The sequence below is a fragment of the Lipotes vexillifer genome, unplaced genomic scaffold, assembly GCF_000442215.2.
Source record: "Lipotes vexillifer unplaced genomic scaffold, Lipotes_vexillifer_v1.1 scaffold50, whole genome shotgun sequence".
In the NCBI taxonomy this organism is placed as follows: domain Eukaryota; kingdom Metazoa; phylum Chordata; class Mammalia; order Artiodactyla; family Lipotidae; genus Lipotes; species Lipotes vexillifer.
In genome coordinates this window covers 1500836-1522425 of record NW_006784763.1, presented here as the reverse complement: position 1 = coordinate 1522425, position 21590 = coordinate 1500836, and the positions used below count along the sequence as shown (strand labels likewise).

The following is a 21590-nucleotide window of genomic DNA, read 5'->3' as shown; positions in this document are numbered from 1 at the left end:
TGACATGTATACACTAATATGTATAAAATAGATAACTAATAAGAACCTACTGTATAAAAAATGTAAATAAAAAGATTAGCTTGGTTTTTGTTTTCAGAAGTATTCTACCTATTGCTTCTGCAGTTTTCAATTTTAGCAAATTTATACCATTTATCATTGAAAGTTTGATAGTTCTGTGAATCTTGCACCAAGTCTCTTGTTCTATTCAGCCATACCTCAGATTGTAAATTCCAGATTCCATACTCCATTCAACATTCTACCTGTTTCTTCTGTTATTTACTTCTATTTTCTAAATCACCTAAGTATTCTGTTCTTTCTTGATTATTCAGTCATAAGCAGTACCCATGGACCTCTGAAAATGGGAAATAGAAGGGAAGGATTGAACTTTCTTATCCTGCTCTCTTTCCGCTAAAGCACATAAACAGAAACACATGCATAAACATACACCTATGTAAACACACACACACACAAACTTTCTTCCAACAGAATTGGTAAATCTGATTTTTAGTGCTTAATGGTTGAAGTCAACAGTCAATTTTGCATTGTCATGACTATGCAAATATTATTCATAGCTAAGCCATGTATAATAGAATACTCCATGTAGTATATTAACATTACATTTCATATTTTGCTCAACTCTTTGTTGCCCTGGAGTTAATTTTTTTCATTTGGTCACCTTTCTTGTGACCACAAGATGGTCACCAACTTGTGACCATCACAAGTTCATCCTCAAACAATCTCTAAAGATCTTCTCAAAGGACCCAAACACATTCCCATTCAGTTTCACTTTTTCATAGAGACATTCCTCCTGAAGCCCTTTGTCCTCTGGCTCCAATCTGAACTATTTGTTCTCTGGACTAACTGCTTGGTTGCTTGGTGGTCATCTTGGGACTTCCTTCTCTTGCCCCAAAACTTGGAAATTTCTTTCACTCCTCTGGGAAAGCTCTCTTTCCAGGGTACCCATTCTTCTACTTTCTTGTTTTTCTCATTCAACTGGGCAGAGCACAAACTCCAGTTAGTTTCTCAAGGATGTATATGTGCATCAAGACCTTGAATATCTGAAAATCCTCTTTGGCGACCTTCACACATGTTGGTAGTATGGCTGGGTAAGCACTATCTTGTCTCAGAATTTTGAAAACATCATTCCACATTCTTCTAGCTTCCAATGAGAAGTCAGAGGACATTCTGTATAATGAGCCTTTGCAGGTGGCCTGTTTTCTTTTTCTTCCTCTCTAAAAATTTAGAATCTTCACTTTATATCCACTGTTGTGAAATTTTAGGGTGACTGGTTTTGGTATAGGTGTTTTTTTCAATCATTGCTATGGGTGGAAACTATTCTGGAAACTATTATTCAGCTATGGGACATTTGCATAATAGTTAAATAGAATTTTCACTTCCATATTTTATGTTACATTTTTCTGGAACCCATTATTAGATATTGCAACTTCTGGACTGGTCCTCTAACTTCAATATATTTTTTCTTACATATTCCCATGTCTTTTGTTTTTTAAGCTGAAATTTTTATCAAGTATATCTTTATATATAGTTATATATACACACTTTATATACACAGAGTTAATTCTGTTCTTTAAATATTTTTTATTATAGGATTCTATTTTTTTATACAATCCTTTAAAATTTTATATCTGAGATTTCTATTTATGAAATATTCTCTATTTCTTCCAAATTCCTCTTTTTCCCTTTCTTTGTTGAGACTTTTTTCATGTTAGAGGCTTCCTTCAAACGTCTGATAATTCTTTTTCATCAGTTTATATGTGATAATGAAATACTAAAATTCTGAGTACATAAGCTGGGGTTTCCAAATACTCTTACTTGCAGATTCTGAAATTAAATGAAATGAACATATTTGGACCACCTGATCAACATCTTGTCTTTTGTAAGTTTTTGTGGAAAGCAGGTAACTCAGTGTCTTTCCTGGCATGAAGAGAGTACCCTTATGGAGAAAACAGAAGCATGCATAATGAACAACTATATGAGGTGGGATAAAATAAATAAAATTTTTATTTTGTTTTGTTTCTTATCAATTGAAAGCTACTTAGATGCCAATCTGGAGTACAAGATTTCCTCTTGCCTCTGAATATAAAAATAGGCATCTCAGAAGCCTGTATTTTTATGTTAAGATTTGTGCATATGATGACTCTATATGAGAATAATGAAATAGTGTACAATTAAGGTGATTTTTGTGGCTGACATCCTTCCCACCCTAAATGACCTACCTCAGCCAGTATGGCAATTCTATTCCCCTTGACAGTGATTTGCATATAAACGTAACCTGGCAAGTGCGTTGTGAGCAAAAGTTTTATTAAGAGTTTCAGTTTTCCTTTGAGAACATAGAAAGAGATAGTCCATTTCTTTGCCTGGATATTTTCATATCTTAGTATTTCATCTGAATCTACTACAGTCTTCTTGCAGCCATGAGCATAAAATTAAACTGAACATGGTGGAAGAGAGAGGTGACAAGAACCTGTGTCTTTGAGAACATCATAGGACCAGTGTGTCTAACAGTCCTGGACTAGTTGTACATTATTGTGACATTAGATAATAAATGTTCTCTTATTCGGTCAATTTGAGTCATGTATTCAGCTAAGCCATCTCAACTGATACAATAAATCACTTTATATTTAATACACAGATTATAGTTCTTGAAAGATGATGTATTGTATAAGCATACTTACTTTCAATGTAAATGGCAAAAGTCAATTCACAATTTGAGGGACAATAAAATTAGTTTAGTTAATTGAAAAGACAAGACATTTCAGGCTATGGTAGTGTTTCAAATTATACATAAATCTGAAAGCGGACAATTCAGTGAACTTTGTTTCAGGAAGATTTGAAAATGCAATCCTATATGTAAAATCTGGGAGGTAGGACTTCTTGATGGAAGGATTATTATAAAGGTACTACCTTATACCAATGATTTAAAAATAGAGCCATTTTCTTTGACCACTGTTAGGCCAAAATACTCTTTAAAATACTATTGAGACATGGATTATTTTTGTAAATGATTTTATTGTTGCAATTTAAAATGACAATTTTTGAATTAATTTTGAATAGTTCTTAAAATTTATTGAATTTTTAAATTTTACAAAGTGCTTATGAATATTACACATCAATATTTAATCTGAACAACAGCTCTACCATGATGCTAAAGAAATGATATTATGACTGATATTATATAGATAAAAAAATTAATGCAGAAAGAAATTTAAATAATTGTACTAATAGGTGGATGTCCCATGTCTTAAACCAGTTTATTGGTGATGATCTATTCCAAGGCCTGATAAACTTCAGTGATGCACTCAGCAGTTTTTAATGATTCTCACTAAAACATTCTTTTCAAGATAAATCTTTCTATTAAACATAATATTTTGCCCTCTGCTTCCCTGTCTTCTTTTCAGGTTTAGATTAATTTTGAGAGAGAACTGTGAGGGTGGGTTAGATAGTAATCCAGTATAACCTATTTAGAACGGCACAGGTTTTGATTGCGGTAAATAAATTGTCTTTAAAAGCTCTATATTATTGTTAGCAACAAAATCACAGATATACAGAAGAGTAGAATGTCACTTCTATATTCAGAAACCAGTCATCCTGAGGGATTAAACCATGATGAACTTTAATGCCCACCAATTTGGGATTTTACTTAATATCATCTTACTGTAAAGGATAGAATACAGTTTTATGAGTGTGCCTTTGCATATCTCAATGTAGAGCCTCTCAGTAGTACTTTCATTTGTTTGAATCACATAAAATTGTCAGTATCTGACCATTTGTAGCCTACAAAATGACAATTTCATCTGGTTCAACCTAGCACATTTGGACCTCTAGTTCTGTTAAAAAAAAATCAGAGAAGAAAGAGAACAAATTAGTTTATCAGCTTAATCTACACTCATAACACTTTAAAAAATAATAATTCTTGTGTATGTAGAGCCTTATTTAATTTGGCATGTTTGGCTTAGACACTTTTTGTTAATAGAAGACTCATAACATGGAATCATAACTTTAAGTAACAAAAGCTTGCTCAAGCACTTTCTTCCGTGTGGACGACAAGGACTCTATGAGAATGTCACATCAACAATTTTTTTTGAAATTTAAGGTACAATATTAGCATCACATTTTAAGGCTGCAGATATTAACTTTATGTTATAATGTCAGAAAATCCATAAATAGCATCTTTTCTAATTAAACGGCTCACTGTAAAAGAACCCAGGGAAATAACAAAACTAAATTCAGGAAAATACATTTTAATTAAAATCCAGGTACAGTATTAAAATTTTCTTTGATTTTGAAGGTGGAGACCTTGTCCTATTCATCAGTATGTTCCTACTCTTCTCTCAGCACCTGGACCTTGTATAAAATATGCACTTCATAGAGTTCTTATATTACGTTTTGTATAAAAATGTGATTATGCTCTTAGTGATTCATGGTAAATGGAACTCAGGGAGGGAAAAAGCCTAGATAACAGACAAATATTTTAACAGTATATTTGACACTTTACAAATCATAAACTTATACCTGTTTACTTATTATAACAATGAGATCCTTTTTTATAATGCTTACGTTTTTCTAGGACTTTGATTTACACTATTTCATTTAGTTTTATTTTAAGGTTTTACTCGCACTTAATTCAGAACTATACCAGAATCAGTTATAGGAATGCATTCCAAAATTCTGCATAGAAAAAAAACTACTAAAAAATTTTCCTTTACTGTTCATAAATTTAAACACAAAAGTTGAAAATATTGTATATGATATATATATATAGTTTTCTTACTTATACATGCAACATTGAAGATACTTCAAATTTTAAATATTTTAAATAACAACTTTATTAAGATTAGTTCACCTACCTTAAAATTCATCCTTCTAATGCATACAATTCAATGGTTTTTAGTATATTCACAGAGTTATGTAGCCATTACTACTATCTAATTTCAGAACATTTTCATCATCTCCAAAAGAAACCCTGTACCCATTAGTAGTCTAGGACTATAATTATTTTTAAGAGAAAAAACAAACTGCACATACTTTTCCCTGAAAATAGTACTAACACAAAAACTTAGATAATTTTCACTTCCTAATAGAAAGCAATTAGTGAAAGTGGCAGTTTTTCCTTTGGTATGCACCAATTTGGTCTACACCAATTGTACTTAGCAGTGTTGACTTCATGCTTGGGAGAAGACTTCCAAGGGATAATGTTACAAATATAATTTTTTCTGAATATTTTTATACAGTTTGGACTTGCAGTGTCTATCTCCTTCAATGTCTTCCTCCCATGTGTTCAGTGAAGGTGGTAATTGAATGCATTAGTGGTCCTAATTCTTCACCCTTCCTCTACCCAGGGATTTTGCCTTATAACTTTGTAGCGCCCTCTCACTCAGCTCTTCGATAGCCATGTTGTTTGCTTTGGCCAACGTGACTTTACCAGATGTAACACAAGCAGAGGAGTGAAGGGGGCTTGAACTTTTGGGATATTTTCTCTTGTCATCTGCCATTGCCATAAAAAAACAAAAAAAAGTAAGTCTAGGCTAACCCATTGTTCCTAGGAGAAGATGAGACACGTGAATCAAAGGCAATCAGTAGACATCTGAGTGAGCCAGCTGACCTGCAGATATATGAGCAAATCAAGCCAAGGTCAGCCTAGATTGGTCAATAGCCAACTGATGCCACCTGTGAAAGAGTTCAGCCAAGACCAGCAGTCTTCTAACCCAACCACCTCAGAGATGTGAACAACGGATACTTATTGCTGTGTATGCCACTGAGCTTCTGCAGCTGCTTGTTGTGGAGTACTATGGCAATAGCAGGTAACTGAAGCAGTCAGTAACTAATAAGAAACGCAAAGAATATGACATCACTTAAATTCAATAATTTCCCAAGCTATGGACACCTGTATTTGGATAGAATTTTCTTAAACCACCATGTCATATCCCTTCTTGATATATCTACAGTAGTAGCTCACTCCACAGATGGAGTGAGCTAGCTAGAGAGGGGGATGAAGGAATTCCCTTAGTAGTTGGTTTAAGAGGACAAAATTTTTCCACTCAGTCAGGTAAATAGGATCAAGTGAGAGTATTATCGTTTGGAGCTGAAAAACATTTTACACAGAAAGTAATCATCACAGAATCAATGAAGAATCTAAATAAATGAGACTGGCATGCTTATTAATTTAAAAGATATTCGACCAAACATGCAGACTGCTCCAGATAGTTTGAATGCGTTGACCAAATTTTGGGTGGTCCAATTCCAGCCACATGGGATGAAACAGAGTATTCACAGTGCCAGCAGTTGCCAGGGTTTGGGTTTTGAGGAATCAGACCATGGACATACCTCAGGCAACCAGAGGCAGAAAATCTAAGAGGTCGTTTGACTCTAAGTTATTTAGAGCATAGAGCCTCAAGCTGGGGACACAAGATCAGTCAAGAAGTCCAAAAAACTTGCAAGAATAAAAAATAGGAGCCTAATGTAAGCATTATGGGCTAAGGAGACTTGGAACCAAAGAACTGCAATGTCTGGAGTGAAACAGGATACGTTGGGCTATTGGCACAAAGAGGACTGAAAATTACATGGCTTTCCTTCCCACAGCTCTAAGTACTTGATGTACGCTGGTTTAAAACTGCAGTCATGGGCTTCCCTAGTGATGCAGTGATTGAGAGTCCGTCTGCTGATGCAGGGGACGTGGGTTCGCGCCCCGGTCCGGGAAGATCCCACAGGCCACGGAGCAGCTGGGCCCATGAGCCATGGCCGCTGAGCCTGAGCGTCCGGAGCCTGTGCTCCGCAACGGGAGAGGCCACAACAGTGAGAGGCCCGCGTACTGCAAAAAGAAAAAAACAAAAAGCTGCAGTCATGCCAGACTGTTTCTTCAAGTGACATATTCCGGCATCAGTAATTTTTACCTGTGCATATAAATATAAGCACTTGGAAGGCCATAATTCCCACACTTCTAGACTGGTCTAATACATATGTTAGAACCATCCTGGCCTGAAGAAATGAAGAATAAAGGTAAGAAATATTACCCTGAATATGGGCATACTTCTGGAAACTATTTGCCACAGGAATCTGAAAAATATTAGACTGAACTACCTATGTAAATGTTAAAAGACCGTGGAATTTCTAGCACTTGTGGGCAGAACATCTTTAAAAATAGGCTGGAGTGGAAAGATTGCTAGTTGAGAGAGGAAGCAGATGACCGAAGACCAGGAAGAGCTGAAGTAATGATGACAGCGGCAGACAGGACGGACTCTGTGGACCAGAGGAATGGAGGGAAACTTGAGAACAACCTAAACACTCTTCTTTGAACCAAAAAATAAAAGGTTAAAACAAATCATATGTAGAGTATGTGTATAGAGCACAAACAAAATAAATGCAAACTAGAAGTAAATTAGACATGACCTGGCCAATCAGAACAAAAGCAATGCTCAAACTTATCCTAGAAGAAAAGCTTCTTCCTCCAAAGAAAAGAAAGTGAGGTTTTCCAGGTCGAAATGGTGACATTGGATCACCCCATTAATTCTGATTTTGGTTAAATACTAAACGCAGGTTTCTGCTTCTGCTCACAAACAGAGGGCCACTGAAATGATAGAGAAAGAGAAACAGCAAAAGAGAACGAACCTTCCAAAGTGCTGGAAGTTGGGAAAGGGCAACCATTGGACATTCTAAGGATACCTGTAACACTAAGCAGAATGGCTGAATAGTTGGAGAATGAACTGGAGAAACCGAAACACTAGTTCTAAGAGTCATCCCAGGCAAGCCTCGGAAAAGCCGATGAGTAAAACAGCAGCATGTCAGAGATTCTTTATTTTCTCAGGTTTCTGATGGATCACATATTGCACAGATTATCTGTTTTAAAATGAAAATTCCTTACCACGAATGAAGACAAAATGTCCTTCATTTCATACCTTGAAACTTCTCTGGGAGCTCTAGCTTGGACTCCAGGTCCATGTGTGAATTTAAACCCCTCAGGCGATTCTGAAGGACAGTGTTGGTTATGCATTGTTGCCTGCATGATCAGCTGCAGGTGCTTACCACCAGCCTCCTAGGTTGAAGTAAACTAATTAGTGATTTACTAAGTAGTATGTGAGTTTAGGTGAGGTCACGGGCTAAATATTTTTATTAACAAGTTGCTTTATGTTGTTTATAGTTTTTAAAAAACATTTAATTACGTGGTTTAAAATAGCTTGTGTTTAAAGATTTTTCGTAAGAAAACATTACGGCTTTGCAGAGCTGGCTACAAACATTCTGATTTTCATTCTGACTTAATTACACATATAATTGTATATATAAATATTGTAAATATTTTATATTACATAATACATTATATAAATATATACTGTATTTAGATAATATATCTATAACACAATGCAGTTGGCTATATAATATATAACACAATATATAAATAGATAGATAGATAGATATACTGTAGTTAGAGATCACTTCTGGAGAACAGTTTGGTGATATATAGCTACACAGGCTATATTGTGCTTTTTTCTGTTTTGTTTTTTTGGGGTTTTTTTTGTGTGCTTCACAGATGTTGCACTTCTTACAAATTGAAGGTTTGTGGCAACCCTGCATCTATCAAGTCAATCAGCACCATCTTCCCACAGCATTTGCTCACTTCATGTCTATGTCACATTTTGGTAATTCTCACAATATTTTAAATATTTTATTATTTTTGTATTTGTTATGGTGATCCTAGAATCTTTGCTGTTACTACTACTATGACTCACTGAAGGCTCAGAAGATGGTTAGCATTTTTTAGCAATAAAGTATTTTTTAATTAAGGATGTACATTTTTTAGACATAATACTATTGCACACTTAGTAGACTACAGTATAATGTAAACATAACTTTTATATGCACTGGGAAACCAAAAAATTTGTGTGAATTGCTTTTTGCCATATCTGCTTTATTGCAATGGTCTGGATAAGAAACTGCAGTATTCTGGCATATTTTTATATCTATCTATAACTATTTCATGTGTGAATCAAACACTTTATCAATTTACCAAAAACCAAAATGTTAACTCTATAGAGATAGTGCCCTAATATCCAAAAATATATGAATAATGAAACTTACCTTGACATTTGTCAAATAAAAATTAAAAGAATAAATTCAGTTGAAAAATTTATATTTTAAAAAAGTTCTAAAAATTAGCTTCCATATTAATGAATTATTATAAAATATATAGTACCATAATACAAATATTGATGGAATTGGGCATCCATAGGATAATAAATTGATAACAGCTTTAGTTTTATTCATACACAGCAAGAGAGAGGGATGAGTTTAAATACCTCCCTCTTCCCTGCCCGCCCCCCAAACACATACACAGACACACACACACACACACAAACACCCTATATTAACAAGAAAAAATAAAGATAGATCCAAGGTGAGCAATCCATTTTGAACCACAAAGGAAAAATTGGATGATTAAACTGAACAACTGGCACTATGGCTAGGACATAAAATTTCTATGCATTGTTCTTTTCTATTCATTATCAGAGGACTTAAAAGAGTTCGCCAAATGAACAGAACTTCAAATTGCATTTAGATATTAGAAACTCATTACCCTCTAATTGTTCACAAGCTTCCAACAAGGAAATCTCTTTGCAGTGGTGTTACTGATGTATATTTCATAGTTGGGTGGGAAATTCTAAAATAGCCAATGCCTCATTTTGCTTGGAATTGGAAGCTCATAGAACATATCTGCATATGAACAATTCAAAGAACTAATCATCAGAACTTACTGAGATCAGGTTATATGCTTCGTGCTTTTTCTGGTTCCCGAAAGAGCCCCCTGTTTTGTATTAGCCCCAACAAAACAACTGGGTTTTGTGCCCGAGTTATGAAATTCCAGATTTGGGTTTAATTCACTGAAACTTCAAAGGTCTTTCAATCTTGCTTTGAAAGTCTTATAGAATTTAAGTTTTATTGAAAGGTTCCTCAACATGTAAGATTTGAGAAGTATGAGAGTGTTACCTTTTACAGTGGATCTCTCTCAACAGTGTTGGTTTATTAGGACTGTGCTGCTCTATTTTAAGCATGGATCTGAATCACTTGGAGCGCTGGTTAAAACCCAGATTGCTGGCCCAGATCCTGTGAGTTTCTAATTCAGTAGATCTGGGGTGGGGCTTTGTAGAATTTGCATTTGTAACACGTTTCAGGTGTGTTACACAATTTATGCAGGGACAAAACTGAGAACCGCTGGTTTAGGGGGTGTGTCCATTAATTTATCACCTGAAACTACATATATTTGACACATGAAAATTAACTTGTGCTGATTTTAACTATGTTTATGTCCCCAAAGAATCTCCAAAGAGACATATGGCCCTACATACTCTTACACAATAGAAAAATAAATTTTATTTCTAGTAGCAAGTTTAAGTTGTTAATGCCTCTTGCAGAAAATGAAATAAACCTGTGAACATTACCAATGCTATTGTACCCAAACTAGGGCAATATTTTAGATTAGCAAATTGCTAGTTTTTAGCTTTCTATGCATTTTAAACTTCAAACAAAAATATTACCTAAAGTGGTCTCCTGGGGCTTTCCATTGACATCTTTTAAAGTGATTCATTGGCTGAAAGAATGCAGAGGTTCATCATTTTGATTAATTTCTAATTAGCGCTACCTGTATTCCAGAGGAAATAATCAATATTACCATTTGAAAAGGCCAGGATAAATTCCAGCAGCACTTTTAGAACATATGCAGTTAATTTCTGACAATTCAGTTTATGGGCCTCGCTGGAAAAAGCTAAGCTTCTCTTATTCAGTCACAACTTATTAGAAAGTTTTTTGGAAAAGATAGAAAATGTAAAAAATAAATAATAAAAATAAAGATAGAAAATGTAAATCTTTCTTCATTTACCTTTATCTTCTTTTAATGTTTTGGAGGAGAATGTTTAAAATCACCCAGGTTAGTAATTATTGTTAAAATCATTATTGGATACAATAAAAGACAATCCCTATCATGTGCTGAATTTTAAGAAAATCAAGAATTTCACATGCAGATTAGGTTTTTAACAAATCTGGGAACTTAAAGTAGAGCTGGAATAGTTTTGAAATCTGAAATTAATTTACCTTTAAACAGCTTTTGATTCTCCTGGCATTTCAGAATATCTATTTTGAGATGTTGTTATAACAAGTATTACCTCAGAGACTAAGGGAAATGCCAGAAAACAACAGAATCACTTTCTGGGGGGAGGGGATGTATTTTTTTAGCAAGAAAAAATAAAATCAACTTAGGACAACATTTTTTTCTCCAGCTCTTCAGCATGGAGAATGAAATCCCATAAATAACATCTTGTCAATCATTCCAGTTAAATATTTTAGTGTTAGAGAAATTTTCATTTTTCAAAATATAACATTTAAATATGTATAATGTACAACAGTGCATAGTGTTTTCCAGTTTTATACAGAACTCCAAATAAAAATCAGAAAATAACGATATTTCTGCATGCTGCAGTAAATGCTAACAAACTCAGAATTAATTATGCCTTCTATAATTAGGTGATGAACTAACCATGATGATATTCCTTCACATTTCTATAAGAAAGAGTACCAAACATATGACTGGAATAACTTCTGAAACCTCCAAATATTCAGCCTGTATTGAAAACCTGCATTTGTATCTGCAGTTCCTATACATTGACCACTCTACCCTTCTCCGATCATATCCTTTAATCCAGTTACTGATACTTTAATTTTACCAAAAAGTTAGAATTTCAGTTCTTGTTAACTATGCATATAAATTGTAGCTCAGAAAATACTACAAAATTCTTCAAAAACTTAGAACTTAGAACATAATTGGCCACCTTTATACACTGAACCTTCTGCCACGTTGACTAAAATAGTTTCTCCACACACTTGACAAATATGGAACTGATATATCCTCTATGTTTTGCAGTTTCCCAGTAGAAAAATGCAGTGGTACAGTTGGGTTGGTTATAAATTTGTTCTGTGTAAAACTCCCCTCCCAATGTTTCTGAGCAGCTGATGGATCTTGTTAAATGTAGAAGCTGAGAGAGCTTTACTGGTCAGATATGCCTGGGATCAAAATTACAATTCTCTCCATACAGCAACTCATCAGATGCAATGTAACTTTTTTCTCATATCCTTTGCATTTCTGGGACTGGGACTTTTGCTTTCTGTTTTGATGAATCTGTCTGTGCCTTTCTCAAGGCTGTAGCTGATATCCAGTTAGTTGATATCATCTTATAGTTTAGAGGTCAGGGTCTCACCTTCTACCCACTGGTCATAATTGTCTTCCCATCCATACAAATGTATCCTCAAGAGACGATGACTAATTCCTATTAAACTGTGACTATACATATTAAACACGGCTTCATAAAATCTACCCCTTTTAATATTATTCCCATGTGATATCTGTGACTTGGAACTTCTGTTTTAAAATAGTTTTAATGATTCTATGATGGTCCTGGCTTCTCTAAAGTGTTCAAAACATTCAAAAGGAAGTTTTGTATAACTTCTGAGTGGAATGAGTTCAGTTATGTTAATATCATAGAATCCAAAAGAGAAAATAGAAGGGTCGTATGCATGGTAACAAAACCAATCAGACTATTAATCCCACTCATAAGGCATCATCAGCCAGCACCTTTCTAATGCTTGCAATACATACCATAGAAAGATTTAAGGACTTTATATTTTCCAGTATAATCATTCTTTGAACCATTCCCCACTTTGCTTTACTTCCTCTATCTGAGCAAATCAATAATACATCAAAACGTCTATCCTATTTTTTATAACATTGTGTGTTTCAAATTGATAACCTATACCTCAGTATCAACCAAAATGATGATTTAATGGGTCATACATGAGGTCCCTGTATTATCTTCACTTTATTTTTGCATGGGTGTGCCTCTTTCTCCAGCTACCCTTTTCCACCATTGCTACTTATGTTTGACGTAAATGCCTTGTCAATCACTTCTACTCCCATTCAAAAACTGAGTCCTTTATACTTTCTGAAACTCCTTTTGAAAACTCAGGCATAAGCCTTTGGAACCATTAAATCATTCCACTAGAAAAGCTTGCCAATTTGTTTACATACGTCAAAGAGTTGTTGGACAGACAGGATATGTTCACCAATGAGGTGAACGTCAAAACCATATATACTGTATCAGAAGTCCAGGCTTCAACTGATTTCCAATGATTTATATCTAGATAAGACATTCAAATTTGCAAATGTCATCATTAGTCCAGAAGACTGGGGAAGATAGCCTGAAGTCTACATGAGAACATGGATCCTCACATTTTCTGAGCTGTTTCCACAGTGGGTCCTATGGGTGCATGTTTAAATCCAGTAAGACATTTCATAAAGCTACTGCTAAAGATGTTGTTATCTCAGCAAAACTTCCATGGAGACTGATGGTACTTTAGTCTTCACTTGACTCTGCAATGTGGCATGATACTTAGCATATGCTGATAGTTTAGCAACTAAGTCTGTTTCTGAGCAGCTCTTGCTTTCTTTGATGGTTTCTTTGACCTGTTTTCTGGAGTCTGTCCAAAACTCTTGAAGTTTGATGAATATATTCTAGAACATAAAACTCTGCAAGAATACTTTGTTTTAGAGTTAAAAAAAAAAAAATCTTGCACACCAACTATTCTACACACTATGCCAGTAGCTTTGACAGATTTGTCATCTGCTTAGGTATAGGCTTGTCAATTAATGTTTTATAATTGAGAGATTAAAAGGTAAAGAAGTAACTTCTTCCTCATCCTCATCAGAGCTTGAGCAGCTTAAGCAGGCCCTCACCACAGCTATCATACAAATTGCAAACATCCTAAGTGAATCTCTTCTTTTGCTTTCAGATCTTCTCAGTCACTTGTCAAAAGATTGCAGAAGAGACGGCTGCTTTGGGTGAACTTAGATAACTTTTAATATCTCTTATGACTACTCCTTCATGTTTTCCATAGAGCTTCATGGGTAGAGATTGTCCATGACCCCATAGCCCCTGAGCCCTCTCTCCACTCAGGGAGCAGACTTCTCTCTCCAGGACTACGTGACCCCAGCAGATCTCTGCTGGACCCCTCTCCGTCTCTTAATTTTTCAAGACAACTTAATCACATACATATGCTATTTATATTAGAAAGTCATTGTATTAGTTATCTATGGATACATAACAATTTATCCTGAAACTTAGCTTAAACAAACATTTATTAGCTTACACACTTTCTGCAGATCAGGAATTTAGAAGCAGCTTAGCTACATGTCTCTGATGCTGGGGCTCTTATAAGTCACTCCTTTGCCTGCTGACAGTTGACTTCAGTTCCTCACTGGCTTTTGGACAGTGGTCTCAGGTCCTTGCCACACGGACTTCTCTCTAGAGCTCCTATGACATGGTAGAAGTGAGCCAAGAGAAAAGGGCAAGAGAGAAGGCATAGCCAAGATGGAAACTGTAGTGTCTTTCATAACAGATCTCAGAAGTGACAAACTCAATTCTGCTGAGTCCTATTTACCACTCAAAGTTAGCCCAATACAACATGGGGACAAATTACACAAGGACCTGGCTGTCACGGAGTGGAAATCATTGGGGGGCATCTTGGAAGCTGGCTATCACATCATTTAAACATAAGTTTGTGATATTAATATGTAAAAGTTGTTAGATATAATTCTCCAGATATTCTAGGAGGATAGAAATTTCAAATACATCATAAACAAAAAAGGGGGAATCAATAATTGATCGAATTTGATGAGGAAAAATAAGAAATATAAACCTAGAAGATACAGAGAGTTTGCATCTATGGATAGAATTGTGATGACATGAAAACATCAAGAAAGTTGACATGGAAGGAAATTAATGAATTTTGTTCTGAGAATGTTAAGTGTCAGGTGACAAGAAGGTATTCAAGTATTATATATAGTTGATATTTGGAGATTTGACACTGTCCCTCCAGGGAGAATTCAGAGATAAGAATGAAGGTCTGGGCATTATGGGCTTTACAGTGGAGGGAATAAAATCTAGAAAGAGAGGTGGTAGCTAAATAATTAAGGAACAGAAAAAAATAGCAGGAAAGAAAAGGAAAACCTTTCATGCGTAAAAGAGAAAAGGAGAAATCATTACATTTTAGTTCGTGTAATCATCGGAAGAAAGAAAGTGCCAAGAACAGGTTCGCAAACATCAAGGACACACTCACATCCCCAAATAAGAACAGTTTCTTCTCAGAATAAGATGTCACGATCTAAGTACTACTCACCTCTGGCATCCTGGGTCACCACAATATTATTAAGTAAGATTAATCTTTATGAGCCTTTTACTCCCAGTTTTAAAAGAAAATAATTTTTACAAACTTTTAGAGCAGCAAGTAACAAAGGAAACCAGCTCACGTAGCGTTTACTTTCTGTCAGCACGTCACTGCCTCTTCAGCTGTAAAACTGATTGACACGATTCCAAGTGGAAAAAGGTATGGGAGGCTGAAGAGAGAGGGAAACATTTGACTGTGGATTCAAAATATGAGAGGAGAAAATATCTGAATAAACATACTTCTGCTTAATATTTAGTGAAAAAAGCTAAGATACTGACAACATGTTGATTTCAATGTCTTGTGTCTTTTCATGCTATACTACAAAGGGCTGCTATTTATTTTGTCATTTTCTTTCACAAAGTCATCTTGCAGAGGCAGGGAGTGAAACTGTCTCTCCTTTTGGCCATGCCAGTTAGTAGTGGGTGTCTTTAAGCACCCCTTTTTCCTAACTCCCAGACCCTCAGGAGAATTAAACCTTCTTGGAGAAGTGAGGGGCTCCACTGAAAATAAGGGACAAGGAGCCTGAGCAATCCCCTCTTCCTGGGCTGGGGAAGGGACAATTGAGCATTTAAGTCATTCAATACCAAGCTGAGCAGATGTCTCAGAAGTCTTATATTTACTCACCCCAAACACAGCCCTATGAACATGAATGAAGAGAAGTAAGGAGAGTGAATAACAGAGACAGGATGATGAGGGTAAGGGATTACTGCAACAGCTATGTTGGTGGAAGAGTCAGGGCAGTATGTGACACAACAGCTGGGGACCCAGGGGCCCTAGAGAGAATGAAAAGAAGATGGTAATTATAAAAACCCCAGGCATTTTCACTCCCCACAGACCAGGATGCAAGGGCGCTCTAATTCCAGCCCTCCATCTACTATTATGTTTTCTTCTGTAAGGGAGGAAAAAAATCTTCCCCTACCTTTCTATATTCTTCTAGCAGGCCTAAGAATTAAATTGACATGAGACATTCACTGGAGAAAAATCAAACAAAAGCTCAATGACATGTATACGTGGGAGAGACCCAGGAAAATGGAGTAACTTGCCAAGATGGCCAAAATTCTCAACTGAAACACCATCTTCAGCTAAAGACAAAAGAGGATGTTGGCCAGAGTGGTTTGAGACTTCAAAAGGGAGAAAGGCAACTCACATGGAGATGGAAAAGCAAAGGTTTGGAAAACGAATATTTGCTAAGCCATTCAGAGGCAGTGGGACACAGAGTGGGCTCTGATCTCTAGGCACCCTCTGAGTTTTCCCCATCACACCTAGCCCATATTCTTTGCAGATATCTCTGGTGATAGCTCTATTCCAAGAACAGGTCTTTTATCTAAATTCTTTAGGCAGTTGTGGGGAGGTAACAAGAAACACTTCCTGAGTCTTCTGTTTGTTAAAAATAATCATCCTAGAGCTTCCCTGGTGGCACAGTGGTTGAGAGTCCGCCTGCCGATGCAGGGGACACGGGTTCGTGACCCGGTGCGGGAAGATCCCACATGCCGCGGAGCAGCTGGGCCCGTGAGCCATGGCCACAGAGCCTGCGCATCCGGAGCCTGTGCTCCGCAACGGGAGAGGCCACAACAGTGAGAGGCCCGCGTACCACAAAAAAAACAAAAAAACCAAAAAACAAAAGAAACCAAACCAAAAAAAAAAAAAACCAAAAAACCCCATAAACTCACAACTCATATGTTGTGTAGTTTTCTTTAAGCCAACATACAGAATGTTGAAGTAATTTACTCATGGTCACATAGCTAGTAAATGAAGGAGCCGAAATTCAAAACCATACCTGTGTGACAGCAGAACCTACACATTCTAGCCCTAATCTATAGAATATACTGCCTGCCACACTTGAACTCAACTGTTCTCTTTCTCAACCAGGGTCTTACTATTTTTTTGTTTGTTTGTTTGTTTCTGTGTGTGTGTACGCGCGTACGTGTTTGCGTATTCACATAGTTGTATTCATATTTCAGTATTCAAAAACTTTGTTCATAAAGTACTTAACATGCTGCTTTTTTCTTCTAGAACTCTCGTAAGTTTTTCCTATATTCTCCTTCAATTGCCATAATTATATTTTATTTTATTCGTGCATAACAGTCTATACTATAATGTTCTAAAACTGAGAAAGGCATTCTTCTATGATTTAACATTTCATTTAGCTTGCCTTCAATTCTGCCTGACACAAACAGCACTGCAATAAATTCATATATATATAACATTTTTTAGTTATCAAATTATTTTCTGAGCTAAATTTTCAGAAGAGATTCTTAAAGTATTGAACATTTGTACAACTTCTTATATATAATGCCAAAATGCTTTCTTGAAATTGCACCACAGCCTTCTCCAATACTAACTTCAAAGGAAAATATAAGTAAAACGACTATTAAGAGAAGTAATTTTGTTTTTGTTCATGACTGTACATATCCTGTGATAGCCAGCAGCCTGCACACGGCTTGAGAGTATGCAATCAGTCGAAGAGATGGGTGTACAAAATTCCCATGATTGCTCTGTACCTGGAGCCCCAGCAGCACATGTAAATGACTTGCCAAACCTTGCAATTAGAGGCTACTGAAGAGGACACCTAACTGACCCTGAAGTCCAAGGGGAACACTCATCCTTGGGCTCATTAGCATCACGCCACAACCAATAGAGCTAATTTGCCAACTAATGCATCACAGCAGGTACTTAATAAGTTCTTGTTTACCATCTAAGGTCTTTTGCTCAGTCCCATATGCCCACATTCTCCCCGGCTCCTCAATAACCTCGAACTATAAACCTTACAAACACATTTTCATTCTTTCCTAAGAGCTTCACAAGACCCAGCGCCATTAAAGATCTTTTCATTTAGGAGAGGATACAAACGGATTTTCTTTTACCAACACGAGCCATTATTTCAACGGTTCTATGACCTTTTCCGTATCATTCTGCCTCATCTCTCCTGAATTTATGAATTTAGAACTGATCCCGAGTACTACAAAATTGAATATCATGTTAATTAGTGATCATACGCAATAACATGGAAGTATTTTGTATACGTTGAAAACTTAGCTCTGGTGTCAGTCTTACAGTGGTTACTTTCTTAGGTAAGTGTAATTTTTTTCCTTAATCGGTGCTTTGCAGCTGAACTGGGAGCACAACTAACTTGCTCTCGACTAGACATTGCCCTTCTGTGGACGGTGCTGACGGTCAGAGTACTGGAAGGATGCTGCCTTCAACCAGCTATTCAGAGGACAACCAGTGAGGGAAGAGCATATGAGCGGGAGAACGTGAAGAGACTGTACACGGCTTTGAGACAACATGGAAAGTCCCAGAAATAACTGAAGTATTTTTGCAGAAGGCTGAGTTCCTACATTATGTGGATGAATTCAGGAGCCAGGTAAATTTTGCTTATTACTGCAAAAATGGCTATAGACTCAACGAGGCCTCAGGAAACCCTCATGAGTTACAGACATAGATGTAATATTAAGGTGGATGTCAATGTGCAGACATAGATGAAAAATATGTCAATATCAATGTAGATATAGACATAAGTGTACATCTGGCAGTAAGCTGACATCTGATCTCTACTTCTAAATTTGTATGGACTTATGGAAACTATGATTGTTTTTTTCTCATTGGAAATCAAATAAAATATTTTTGTCATTTTTGACACACATTAACTGAATATAAGCGGCACTTAACTTTTGATGAGTTGACATTTTAAATATATACCTGACAAAACACCTGTGATTTGAAATGATATTCTCAGACCAAGCAATTCAGACTAGTTTATATTCTATTCCTACAGGAAAGAAAGCAAAGTAACAATTTCAATGCAGAAATTTCCACACCATTGTGATTCTATAAATCAACTCTTGGCTATTCACAGATTAGACAGGTCATAAATAAGTTATGACACCTTGGGGCTTAATCCTCTTATCACTGAGTTCTAGCTTTGTTTAGCTTTTTACTTACAGGGACATCTCATGAGACAATGTTCTGTGAAATATCAATTTTTAAAATATTCTGTAGAACATTTTTCAATCATATCCATGTGTAATATGTTTGCCTTGTTTGCTGCTATAATCTTTATTAAATGTTGATATTGTCATGAATACTTAGCAGATTTTTACACAGCAAATCTAAGAATTCATTTTAGTCCATATGAAATACCAGTAATTCAGTTATTTTGTTTAAGTTATTTATAAACAATGTGAAAAACAGAACTCATTTCATATGGGAATTGCTATTTTATTTAGAGCTTTGTGTAATTCACTTAGACTAATGTAAATAACTAATTTCAATTTATGAGTTCTTTCATAGTAGTGAAACATGACTGCATTTTGAAAGGAAACCAGAAGTTGAAGTAAGTTATATCTTCAATGTGATAGTGTCATTTTGCGTTGTTTTTATACGTAAGGTAAAATATATGCAATTGTTTAAATGTATTGAAAATTACCCCTTGGGCTTCCCTGGTGGCACAGTGGTTAAGAATCTGCCTGCCAATGCAGGGGACACGGATTCAAGCCCTGGTCCGGGAAGATCCCACATGCCACGGAGCAGTTAAGCCCGTGCACCACAACTACTGAGCCTGCGCTCTAGGGCCCACGAGCCACAACTACTGAAGCCTGCACACCTAGATCCTGTGCTCCGCAACAAGAGAAGCCACCTCAATGAGAAGCCTGTGCACCTCAATGAAGAGTAGCCCCTGCTCGCCAGCAGCGAAGACCCAATGCAGCCAAAAATAAATAAATAAATAAATTTATTAAAAAAAAAAAAGAAAGAAAGAAAAGAAAAATACCCCAGAGTAAATGTCATTTGTATAGTCCATTTACAAATCATTTTAGGTTTCACATATGACAAAATTAATTTCTAGGTAAAGTTGTCATGACATAGTTATTCAAAAACACCCTGTTATCAAAGGGACTTTCTTTTTTTCCAGTTCTTTTTACACTTATTAAGGAGCTACAGTGAGGCAGATATATGTTGCACGTGCTAATGAAAAAAGGATAAATAAGATATTGTCCCTTCGTTTAGAGGTGTATGATACAGAAATGAAAGCAAAGTGTAAGTATGTCATCACAGTTCAATGTGATAAGAGCTGAGATAGAGGGGTGGACAAAGGTTTTACAAGTGTTTCATTGTATACCTTTAATTACTTTTTACAGTGCAGGCATATGCTTCGGCTGTCTTCAGCATATGAAACAATACAGTCTCCTACTTTTCTATTTTTTAACAAGGTCCTCTTACGCCTCAGGGTAAGCATATGAGAGGGCCAATGTTAAATTTTGCTTCCCTATAATAATGTTGAGGAGATAGCATTTATTAACTTGCTTTGAACTACAGCAAAAATAAGAGTTTTGAAAAAGGCATTGCTTGTTTTGATCTAGGACCTTGCACTTTGATCTGTCCCTACTTTGAAGATGATTCTGAAAGGAAATTTCAGATATACTCTGGTAACAATATTTGCATAAAAACCCATAACTCTCAACTGACAGGGATATCATTCCAGTACAAAAAAAAACATATTTTAAACTGATTCATGTCTTCACAGACAATGATGACAATCCAAGCTTTAGTCTCTTTCTGATACGTAATTGATTATTGCTTGGCAATTTATTAAGTTTTCAAACAGCTTTTTAAAAATAAGAGGTAACGCGTATATGGATTTGCACACTTGATAGTTTTTCATTTTGATAACTTAGTGTGGGCATTTCTATATATTAAAATTATAGATTTCTAACTGTCAATTCAAATTCTCCCTTTTCTAAACTATGCAAAATTAACTTGCTTGTGTCAAACAATAATCAGTATTGAGGCTGAAAAGAACAAAGAGCTTTATTTGGGGTTTTAGGAATTGTACTTTGGGGGATAACAGAATAAGGTAAAACACAAAGAGAGTTTTGGAGAAGAGAGTCAGGGGCTTATAAAGGCAAAAGCCACAGGATCGTTAAAATTGTCTTTCAAGAATTATGATTGCCTCTGATGCCAAAAGGAAATATTTGTCCTTAAGGGATAGGCTGCCATGAGTTATTCAGAGTAAAGGTCCAATAAGTATTCTGAGTTTCTGGAATATTCGACAGGTTTTCTGGATGCCTGCGTTAGGACAATAAGTGGCCAACAGTTCAGATTCCGTCCAAGCTGAGACTTACATCAATCCCGCTTCCTCAATGGCCTCCCGGCTCCATTTCAGAGAGCTCTCTTAGCAATATCGACTCCATTTTGATTTTCCTTTCACACTGGAGTATTTTGTATTGATTTCTGAAAAGTCAGGATATTGTCCCTGCTATATACTTTAACTATAAAAATCATTTAAAAAATATGATGTCTTCCCTTACCCATCA

General features: G+C 35.9%; 1 pseudogene; it reads right to left on the bottom strand.

Moving 5' to 3' along the window:
* Positions 1-12193: 12193 nt before the first annotated feature.
* Positions 12194-12744, bottom strand: LOC103087469 (MBT domain-containing protein 1 pseudogene; annotated as a pseudogene).
* Between the last annotated feature and the right edge of the window lie 8846 nt (positions 12745-21590).